The following is a 10,230-nucleotide window of genomic DNA, read 5'->3' as shown; positions in this document are numbered from 1 at the left end:
TTTTTCCCCTTGAAACTATTTCTATTGGCATGCAATGCTTTTTTCATTATGCTCCACTAACACTGTCTCTATCGCCACGCTTCAAAAGCGTGGCCATATCTATCTCTATCGCCACGTTTTAAAAGCGTGGCTGTAAGCGTGGCCATATCTCCCATACGGCTACGCTTTAAAAGCGTGGCCATATCTCCCACATATGGCCACGCTTTAACGGGTTGCCATTTGTAAAAAGCGTGGCGATAGGTTACCAAAAGTGTGGCAATAGAGCAACCGCCACGTTTGTAAAGGCCACCCTTTCAAAAGCGTGGCAATAGCTCAAAAAGCGTGGCAAAAAGCTATCGCCACGCTTTTTTCAGCTTTTCGCCACGCTTTAAAAGCGTGGCAATAGAGTTGTTTTCTTGTAGTGGCTGTACATTTCTCTGCATTTTTGTTTTGCTCTATCCAACTTTGTGAATATTACTTTACTGATGTCCTTTGTATAATGATATTGTCCTTATGTCTTTGTTACTTTCCTAGAGTCCTAACTGTCTCCTAATAGTACCAAATATCCTTGCTTTTTTTCTCTTTTGTTCCAACCATGATCATTCGAAACTCTCTCTCTTGGCTCATAGGAACTGATTTGTTACTCATTAAAATGTAATGGGCTGAAATTTTGGAGTTGTGACATTTTAAGTTGCTGAAGCAACATGAACTTGGGTTGAGAAGTGAATAAATAGGTCTGCATCACTTAGCACATGCATTAAATAAACTTGGATTTTAATCCAAAGAATGTTTATCATCATTTATATAAAATCCAAAATCAAACTTAACTCAACAATCTATTCCTTGATGACAAACATGATTAAAAAGATAAATAGATTGAAAAGTTAATTTAAATAAGTTGAGAACACTTCTCTTTGATGATCAACCAAACTGTGTAGTGCTCCCCCTTAATGTTAGCATTTCTCTCCCTTAATCAAGGCTTGCTTTTGAAATGGAGATAACTTAAAACAGCCAAAAACAAATACCAAAACAATGTATCATAGCAATAATAACACATAACAAATAAAATTAAGCATTAACTACAAAGCAATATATCACAGTGTCTAAAGTTAAGCATGCATTAACACATAAGGCAGTTTATATGCTAAGCCAAATCTAACTTTTCTTTTTTTTTCTTTCCCTTTGGTCATCAAGGAGGAAAATGAAAGATCCTGCAACAAAATTTGTTAGTGACTTAACACAGATAGTCTGAAGTAGCAGTCAATGCAAAATGTTAAATAATGGTTTCAGTGGCTAAGAGAAAGGGGGGGTTGAATCTTAGCCCCTTTTTGCTTGCTAACACTTTCTGGATTCAGAGGAGACTTTTCTGTTTTTAGCTCGTCCCTAGCCACGAGACATTTTCATTTTGTCTCGTCACTTGGCACGAGACATTTTTGGTTTTTGCTCCTGTGCAGTAGAAAACAGAAATGGAGTAGGAGAGAAGGAAAATTACACCCAGATATATCCTGGTTCGGCTGCTAAGTGCAGTGCAGCCTACATCCAGTCTCCATCACAAACATGATGGAATTTCACTATAATCTTCCAGATTACAAACTGTAAAGTGCTAACCCAACTTACAAGGGGATTCCCACAAAATCATGAAACACAACATAGATGAACAAAGGAACTCTAAGACATCTATGGCTTTTTCTTTTAATTTTGCACTCTCTGCCTTTTTCCGCTCTATGGTTTTTTCATACAAACCTCACTGTTTGCCTTTTTCCATGAGACTCAAGACATGACAAAATTAAACAGAAAAATACAAAACAGAATACATTGAAGGAGAAGAAAATCTGTAAGCTTAGGTAGCTCTGAGAATCCTGTGCCTTGCACTCTCAATGCTTACTTCTAACTCCTTGCTTCAACCAGTAGCTGTTCCCCCTTTTTATAGAAGAGAGAAGCCTCCACACTTGAAGCCAAAAACCCAAGCCAACTTCTTCTTCCTTCAAGAAACCGGTTCGGCCATACAGAGAGAGAAGAGATAACCATGCAATAACCAACATGCAATTACCTTTAGTCCTTTCTTGATCATCACCCTTCATCAATCCGAGCTCTCCATCCTTGGCTTGCTCTCCAAGATGGATTTCTGGCCCTTGATGCTTCATGATGATAATGACTTCATCTGCTTTAATCTCTGCCTCAACCATCACTTCGCCACTCTAGCTACTTCCTATGGTGGTTGAGCAGAATCAAAGACAAGCCATGCTTCAAGAATCTCCCTTTGCTGGCCGAGATCTTCTTCTTCTTTTTTGAGCATGGAGAAGCCAAGATTACCTCACCAAATCTATCCATAAATGGTGATAATCTCAGCCACAGCTCATTTTTATTTTAGTATGTTTTCTTGCCATCATTGTGATGGTCTTTAGGCTTGCTTTCTCTTCCTTTCGGTAGCTCACTTTTGCTTCTATGGCTGCCAATATTTTCTGAGTAATAACCGAAGAGAGAAAGAGATGTGAGAGAGAAGAAAGAGAAATTGAACATTAACTAATGTAATTTGATAAAGCAAAAAAGTGTTCACTTCCCTTTACTGAGTAATGTGTAGCTCAATGATGCACATCAAATCAAAGTCACTCATATTCTCTCTCATAGTTCCCATGCAGTAAATGGCAATTGAATAAATTTTGGAATCCATCACATGTTTGAATCCTTGGATCCGTTGAAAGCAATTTTGCTTTCTTTCTTCTTTGGTTTCGGATCATGCATGAGAAACTTTCATAAAATTGGGCTTGATTGCAACTATATTTGATCTTGGCCCAATAACAACATTTGCTTTCTTGATAACATTTGGAACATGCATAAAGCAAATGGAAAGCATGTAACACACTTGGGCTTAGAGCAATCAAAATCATTTGGGCCCAAGTAACATAAAGAATTAAATCAGCCATATTCATCATATATTTTTAAAACCAAAGGCTGAAAGTAATCGGGCTTGCACCAGAAATTTGTTTTCGGCCCAATATTAAAACCTGTAACAAAATTATTTAATCAATATATATTGAATGAAAAATTCAGATTAATAATTTTGCAATTAATTAATTTTAATAATGTTTAGTCATCACAAATATTAATTTAGAGTTTTCCAAACTCATCATTAAAGTGTCTACAATCATCCAAAATAAACAAAGTAAACTAAAAAGTTTCAAAACGAAAATAGAGATTGTTTGAAAATGTCTAAATCAGAGATGAGATAAGTCAGGCATCAGAATTGGAGTCATCGGAGCCTTCATCCTCGTCCTCATTGTCAGTTATATATGGTACACTCAACTTCAATTTCCTCAACATAGTTCTTGAGAATGCGAATGCAGCCTTCAGTCTTCTTGAACGCAGTTTCCTCCATGCCTTCAGCCCTCTTCCTTTCGGCCCCAAAGTTGATGAGAAGATCCGTCAGATTCACGAATTCTTGGAGCACATCCTTCATGATACCAGGCATGATTCGGATTTTGGTTGAGTTAGACTTCGGAATCAATGGATCATGACCTTGAGATGGAACTTCAGTATCCTCATCAGTGCTTCTATGCTTGGTCGCTGTTCTTTTTACTGCACCACCCCCTTTAATGTAAGAATTAAATTCTCTAGAAATTTCAGCCCTAAAATCAACACTATAATACTGAAAAATTTTTGTGAGCAGCATAGCATAAGGCAAAGCATTTTTTGAACTAACATATGGATGCATATGTCTCAACAATAAATAAGCAAATAAAATGGAAATTTTGAAAAAGAGAGCAAACATAACTAGTGTATCACAAAATGAGACTCGTTGAAAAGAGCCACTTTGAGGCAAAATAGTGTGATTCACAATCCTGTGCAAACTGGGCATGGACTGGACCAAGAGACTTATGAGTAGGAGTGGTACCTTCAAAGAGAGGAATGTTGAGACAGACAGTCTCTAGGACTTCAAAGTAAGACACATTCAAAGATTCATCCCACTTACCAGATGTGAACACATTGATTCATTTTTCTTGGTAATCTAGGACTTTACTGAGATAATATTTGTCCAGAATAATAGTGCAGCCCTTGACAAGAGAAGTAATCCTCTCTTCTTTGTAGGACATGTTACTGAAGAACTGTCTCACAAGATCTGGGTAGACTTTCACGAATGGAAAGGATGTGATCCATCCTTAAAATGCAAATAGAGGCATAAAGTTCAGACCTTTCCTACAAAAACTCTCTAGGTTGACAAGCTTAGGAGGGCAGATAGGGCGTTGAATGATATCTTTGCAGAAAAACATATGGTTCATGAACAATTTGTAGCGACGGAAATCATAGAAAACTTTTGGAAAATCAGTATAGACAAATTTATAGGCAGTGTGATTTGAAAGTTTAGGTTTAGAAACTGGGTGAAGTTGAAAATCAATGATCGTACTACGACTAGGGTGAGTAGGAGACTGAGGGAGCTCAGCTTCTTCTTCGTTAATGGGTCTCTTCCCTCGAGAGGAACTTGGCTGAGAGGAATTTGGCTGAGATGGAGTTGGCCTTGGAGCCACTCCTAGATAGCGAGCGATGGTTTTGTTGCGAGCTATTTCTTCAGGGACAGTGGTAGGAGGAGGAGATTGAGGAGGAGAGTTGGTTGGAGAAGGAGAAGGAGATGAATGAGAGTTTAAGAAGATGAGGGTAAAGGAATTTGAACGGAAAGTATGAACACCGCTATGATAGTCTCTGCGGACAGCTCTCTTCTTACGAGCCATTTTTATAGATCATTGGTAAGTTGCAGAATATGAAAAGTAGGGTGAAGAAGTGGAAAGTGGTGTGTGTGAAACGGTGCATGAAGAGGAACACTAATATAGACCCAAAGAAGTGTAAAGGTCTCAGCTTGAAAGTATTTGAAAAGATTTTGAAAATAATTAAATTTCATAGCTATAACAATTGAACCAAATTTTCAGAAGATGAAAAAGTTAATTGTTGAAAAAAAATTAAGACCAAGTTAAAATAAAAAATAATTGTTTTGAATTCCAAGTCCAAAGTAGGCCCAATACTTTCGGACACAAGTGGCCCATCTGAGAGTGTACAAGCAAACACCCTAGGCCCACCAAATCCGAAAAGCCTCCAACAATTTTAGGTTGTGACAATCTAATAAATGAAGTCCACTCATCATCTGCCCAGAATAATCTCATCTCCACCTGTGAGATAAAACGTTAAATCAGAATATGAGAAAAATCAAGAAATATTAGATGAATCAATGATGTCCAATGAAGTTCGCAACTTGCAGAACCTCTCTTCAATCAGCGGTTTAGTGAAAATATCAGCTAGTTGATCTTATGATTTAACAAACTGAGTATCTAAATTTTTATTTTGCATATATTCTCTTATGGAATGAAATCTAATTTCAATGTGCTTTGTTCTTGAGTGTAAAACAAGAATTTTTGAAATATTTATAGCACTCATATTGTCATAAAATAAAGAAGTATTAGATGCATTCAGTTTGTAATCAGCCAATTGTGTTTTCAACCACAATAATTGATAACAACAAGAAGATGCTGCAATGTACTCAATTTCGGCAATAGACAATGCTACTGTTACTTGCTTCTTGCTTGACCAAACATTGAGTGATTTTTTAAGAAAGCAATAACTGCCATTGGTACTTCTTCTATTAACCCTATTACCAGCAAAATCTGTATCACAATAATCCACTAATTGAAAGAAATCAGTTTTAGGATACCATAAGCCATAATTAGTAGTACCAAGAACATATCGAATAATTCTTTTTAAAGCTGAGAGATGGAATTTCTTGGACTTTGATTGGAATCTTGAGCACACGCCAACACTTTGAATAACATCAGGCCTTGAAGAAGTAAGATACATTAAGAAACCAATCATTCCTCTGTATCTTGTTTCATCTACATCTCTAGCATGTTCATCCTTGTCTAGCTTGATGTTGGGATGCATGGGAGTTCTCATTGGCTTAGCATATTCCAACCCAAATTTCTTGACAAATTTCTTGGCATATTTTTCTTGATGAACAAAAATACCCTCTGCAGTTTGCTTAATTTGTAAGCCTAGAAAAAAAGTGAGCTCTTTCATCATGCTCATATCAAATTCAACTGTCATAAACTTAGCAAAATCTGCACACAAAGCCTCATTAGCAGAACCAAAAATGATATCATCAACATATATTTGCACAAGAATAAAATAATCATTGGAGTTTTTAATAAATAGAGTGGTGTCAGTGGCTCCTCTTTGAAAATTATTTTTCAACAAAAATGAGTTAAGCCTCTCATACCAAGTTTTAGGAGCTTGTTTCAAACCATACAAGAATTTAGCTAGTTTAAAAACATGATTTGAAAAATTTTTGTTTTCAAATCCAGGAGATTGTGTCACATAAACCTCTCTATCTATTATTCCATTTAGAAAAGTACACTTTACATTCATTTGGAATAACTTAAAGATATAATGAGCCGCATAGGCTAAGAGCAATGTGATGCTTTCCATTTGAGCTATGGGAGCGAATGATTCATCAAAATCAATACATTCCTCTTGATCATGGCCTTGAGCAACTAATCTTGCTTTATTTCGAACAATAGTTCTATCTTCACCCAATTTATTTTTGAAAATTTATTTTGTACTCGTGACTTTCCTCCCATTTGAATGAGGCACAATTGATAAAGAAATAATAGAATAAACAAGACAAGAATTGAAATTGAATAAAAAAAGATAAATTATAATTGAAATAGAAATAAAAAGGATAGATTGAAATCGAGTATAAAAGAATCACTCTACTTCTACCCAATTTGTTGACGCAACAAGAAAGGGACTCATCAACCTAACTTGTTAACGCCATAGTTTGGGAATTGATTCGAAGAAACTCATCAACCTTCTACCCAATTCCCCGATGTAACAAGAGAGGGACTCCTCAACCTCAATTGTCTACACCATGGTTTCATCACGAAACCAAAAATGGGGGTTTTGAAACCTCTAAAAATTCTAATTCTATACTACAACGACAATAGCTAAGGAGGTATTTATAACCTCTTATTAGGTTAAAACAAAGAAAAACCCTAAAGCCCATAAACATAAGGCCCAATCTAGTAATTAAATAAATAAAATCAAAATACATTAAATTAAAATATTCTAAAATTGTAAACTAATATCTTCTAAATAACACTTGAACTCTTCATATCACAAACATTTGAAACATGTATCATTCTCCTCCTCTTCAAAAAAGATTCGACCTCGAATCTTGTAGGTGGAAAAAAATAGTATATGAAAAGGACAATAATTACAAAGATAATTTTTTTTCTTTCTTTTTTTTGTATTTTTTTCTTTTTCTCTTTTTTTTTGCACTTTATACTTTTTTTTTAAATAATAAAAAAATACAAACGAAAACAAAAATACAAGAACTTAAAGAAAGACACAACTGGACTCTTTTTTTATGATAAAAGAAGAACAAATATAGATTAATAAGAATTAATCTAATACCTGAGCTATGATACCAAATGATAAAGAAATAATAGGATAAATAAGACAAGAATTGAAATTGAATAAAAAAAGATAAATTATAATTGAAATAGAAATAAAAAGGATAGATTGAAATCGAGTACAAAAGAATCACTCTACTTCTACCCAATTTCTTGACGCAACAAGAAAGGGACTCCTCAACCTAACTTGTTAACGCCATAATTTCTTAACCCAATTTCTTTGATATTCAATATAAAACACTTGCAACCAAACACACGAAAATAATTGAGATTAGGAGGCTGTCATTTCCAAAGTTCATAAGGTTTTTTCTTCAAAAACTTTCTTATGAGTGTTCGATTTAAAACATAATAAGCTGTATTTATATCTTCAGCCTATAAGAATTTGGAAACTTCATATTCACACAACATAGCTCTAGCTATTTCTTGTAAACTTCTATTTCTTTTTTTCACAACACCATTTTGTTGTGGTCTTCTAGGACATGAGAAGTTGTGTGATATGCCATGTTCATCATAAAAAGATTCAAAATATTGGTTTTTAAATTTTTTACTATGATCACTTCGAATTAAAACAATTTTTAGATCCTTTTCATTTTGAATATTTTTACTGAATTTTTCAAAAACAGAAAATGCTTCATGCTTATGAGTTAGAAAGAACACCTAACTAAACCTAGTGTAGTCATCCACAATAACCATTCCATAGCTTTTTTTCTCCAAGATTTTTGAGTTCTAGTTGGTCTAAATAGGTTAATATGCAACAATTCCAATGGTTTCTTAGTAGAGACATCTTTCTTGGGTTTGAAAAAAGTTTTTGTTTGTTTACTCATTTGACAAGCATCACAAATAATATCTTTGTCAAATTTAATATTACTAAGCCTCTTTTAACAAATTTAGAGATTTAGAACATGCTAGTATGTCCTAATCTCTTATACCACATCTATTTTTCAGATTCCATTGAAAGGAAACAAGTTACATTTTGAATCTTAAGATCATCTAGAGTGAGACCATAAACATTGTCACATCTTTTTGCAATAAACAAAACAGCTCATGATTTTTCATTTATGACTTTACAATTTAATTTCTTAAAGGTTACTGCATATCCAATGTCACACAATTGACTTATACTCAATAGATTATGCTTTAACCCATCTATTAGAAAAATACTATCTATACAAGTAGAAAAATCTTTGTCAACTTTATCAATGACAATTATTTTACCTATACCATCATCTTCGAAAGTGACAAACCCTCCATCATACTTATTGAATTTGATGAAGAAGGTAACATTTTCGGTCATATGCCTTAAACATCCACTATCAAGATACCACATGTTCGATTTCTTCTTGGATGTAAAGCAAACCTGCATGTTCTTCCACTAACTTTAGATATCCAAATCCATTTGAATCCTCTTATGTGAAATTTTCTTGGTTATCCAAGAGCATTATAATCATGGATAACTTTATACAATTTGTTATCATTACTAAAAGATTTTAGAAAAATGAAGTATTGTTGAGGAACATGACCATTCCTATTGCATTTATAGCAATATTTCTTATTTGCTGAATTTTGAAGCTTACTTGAAATTTTTTACTTAACAATCTTGGAAGAGGAAGCTTTAGATTTTTTAAATATTTGTTTGAAAATAGATTTACCTTCCTCTTTGAATCCAAATCCAGATTTTTCAAAACTAGTTCTTTGACAAGCAAGTAATTTGTGAAAATTTTGTGAATCTTGAACAAATTTTGCTAGGTCTTTATTAAGATTGTTAATTTTCTCATTCAACTTTTTATTTTCAACAATTAAATCAGTAGAGATAGAGACCGAATTTTTAAGTTTGAATTTGTTTAATTCAGCTCTCAAAGCATTGTTTTCTTCTTTCAAAGATTTTTCATCACAAGCTTCGATTGTCTTTACCTTTTCTAATAAAAATTTATTTTTAGCTCTCAATTCTTCATTATATTTCTTGCACTTAACATATTTATCAAAAAGTTTCTTTGAGTTCACAGTGAAATCTTTGATATTATAGTACAATTCATCAATGGATAAGTCAGAAAGATCTACCTCATCCATGTCCGTGTGATCAGCTATCAAGCACATTTGAGCCTCTTGATCAGAATTTTCGTCGTCTTCAGAATTAGCGTCATTTTCCAAGTATTCCCATGTTGTCATCAACACCATTTTTTTTGTCCTTCTTTGATTTTTCGCTTTTCTTCGATTGGGGACAATTGGACTTGAAGTGATATGGTTCCTTGCAGTGGTAACAAATAAACTTGGATTGATCTTTTTTAAAATCTTTGGATGAAGTAGTTCCTTTGCTTTTGCTGTATCACTCTTTTTTCCTCGACTTTAATTGATGTTGTGAGGTCAGCTTTATAGGATGAAACGTGCCTTTCAAAGTTCAGCACTGTCTCTTCCAATTCCTTTCTTGATTCTGCTCGTTAAAACTATCTCTATTGACATGCAATACTTTTTTCATTCTCCTCCACTAACTCTGCTTGTTTGAGGAGTGTTTTACCACCTCTGCTATCCTTGAATCTGCTACCTTCCTTGACATGCATAGCATTTCCATTTATGAGCTATTCCAACTGCTGTCCATTTCTCTGCATTTTGTTTTGCTCTATCAACTTTGTGAATATTACTTTACTGATGTCCTTTTTTTTTTTGTTCAAAACTAATGTCCTTTATGTAGTGGTATTGTCCTTGTGTTTTTGTTGCTTTTCTAGAGCCCCAACTGTCCTCTAATAGTGCCAAATGTCCTTCTTGCTTTTTTTTTTCTCTTTTGTTCCAACCATGATCATTCGAA

This window comes from Arachis hypogaea, chromosome 18 (assembly GCF_003086295.3).
Source record: "Arachis hypogaea cultivar Tifrunner chromosome 18, arahy.Tifrunner.gnm2.J5K5, whole genome shotgun sequence".
NCBI lineage: Eukaryota > Viridiplantae > Streptophyta > Magnoliopsida > Fabales > Fabaceae > Arachis > Arachis hypogaea.
This window is presented reverse-complemented; position numbering follows the sequence as displayed.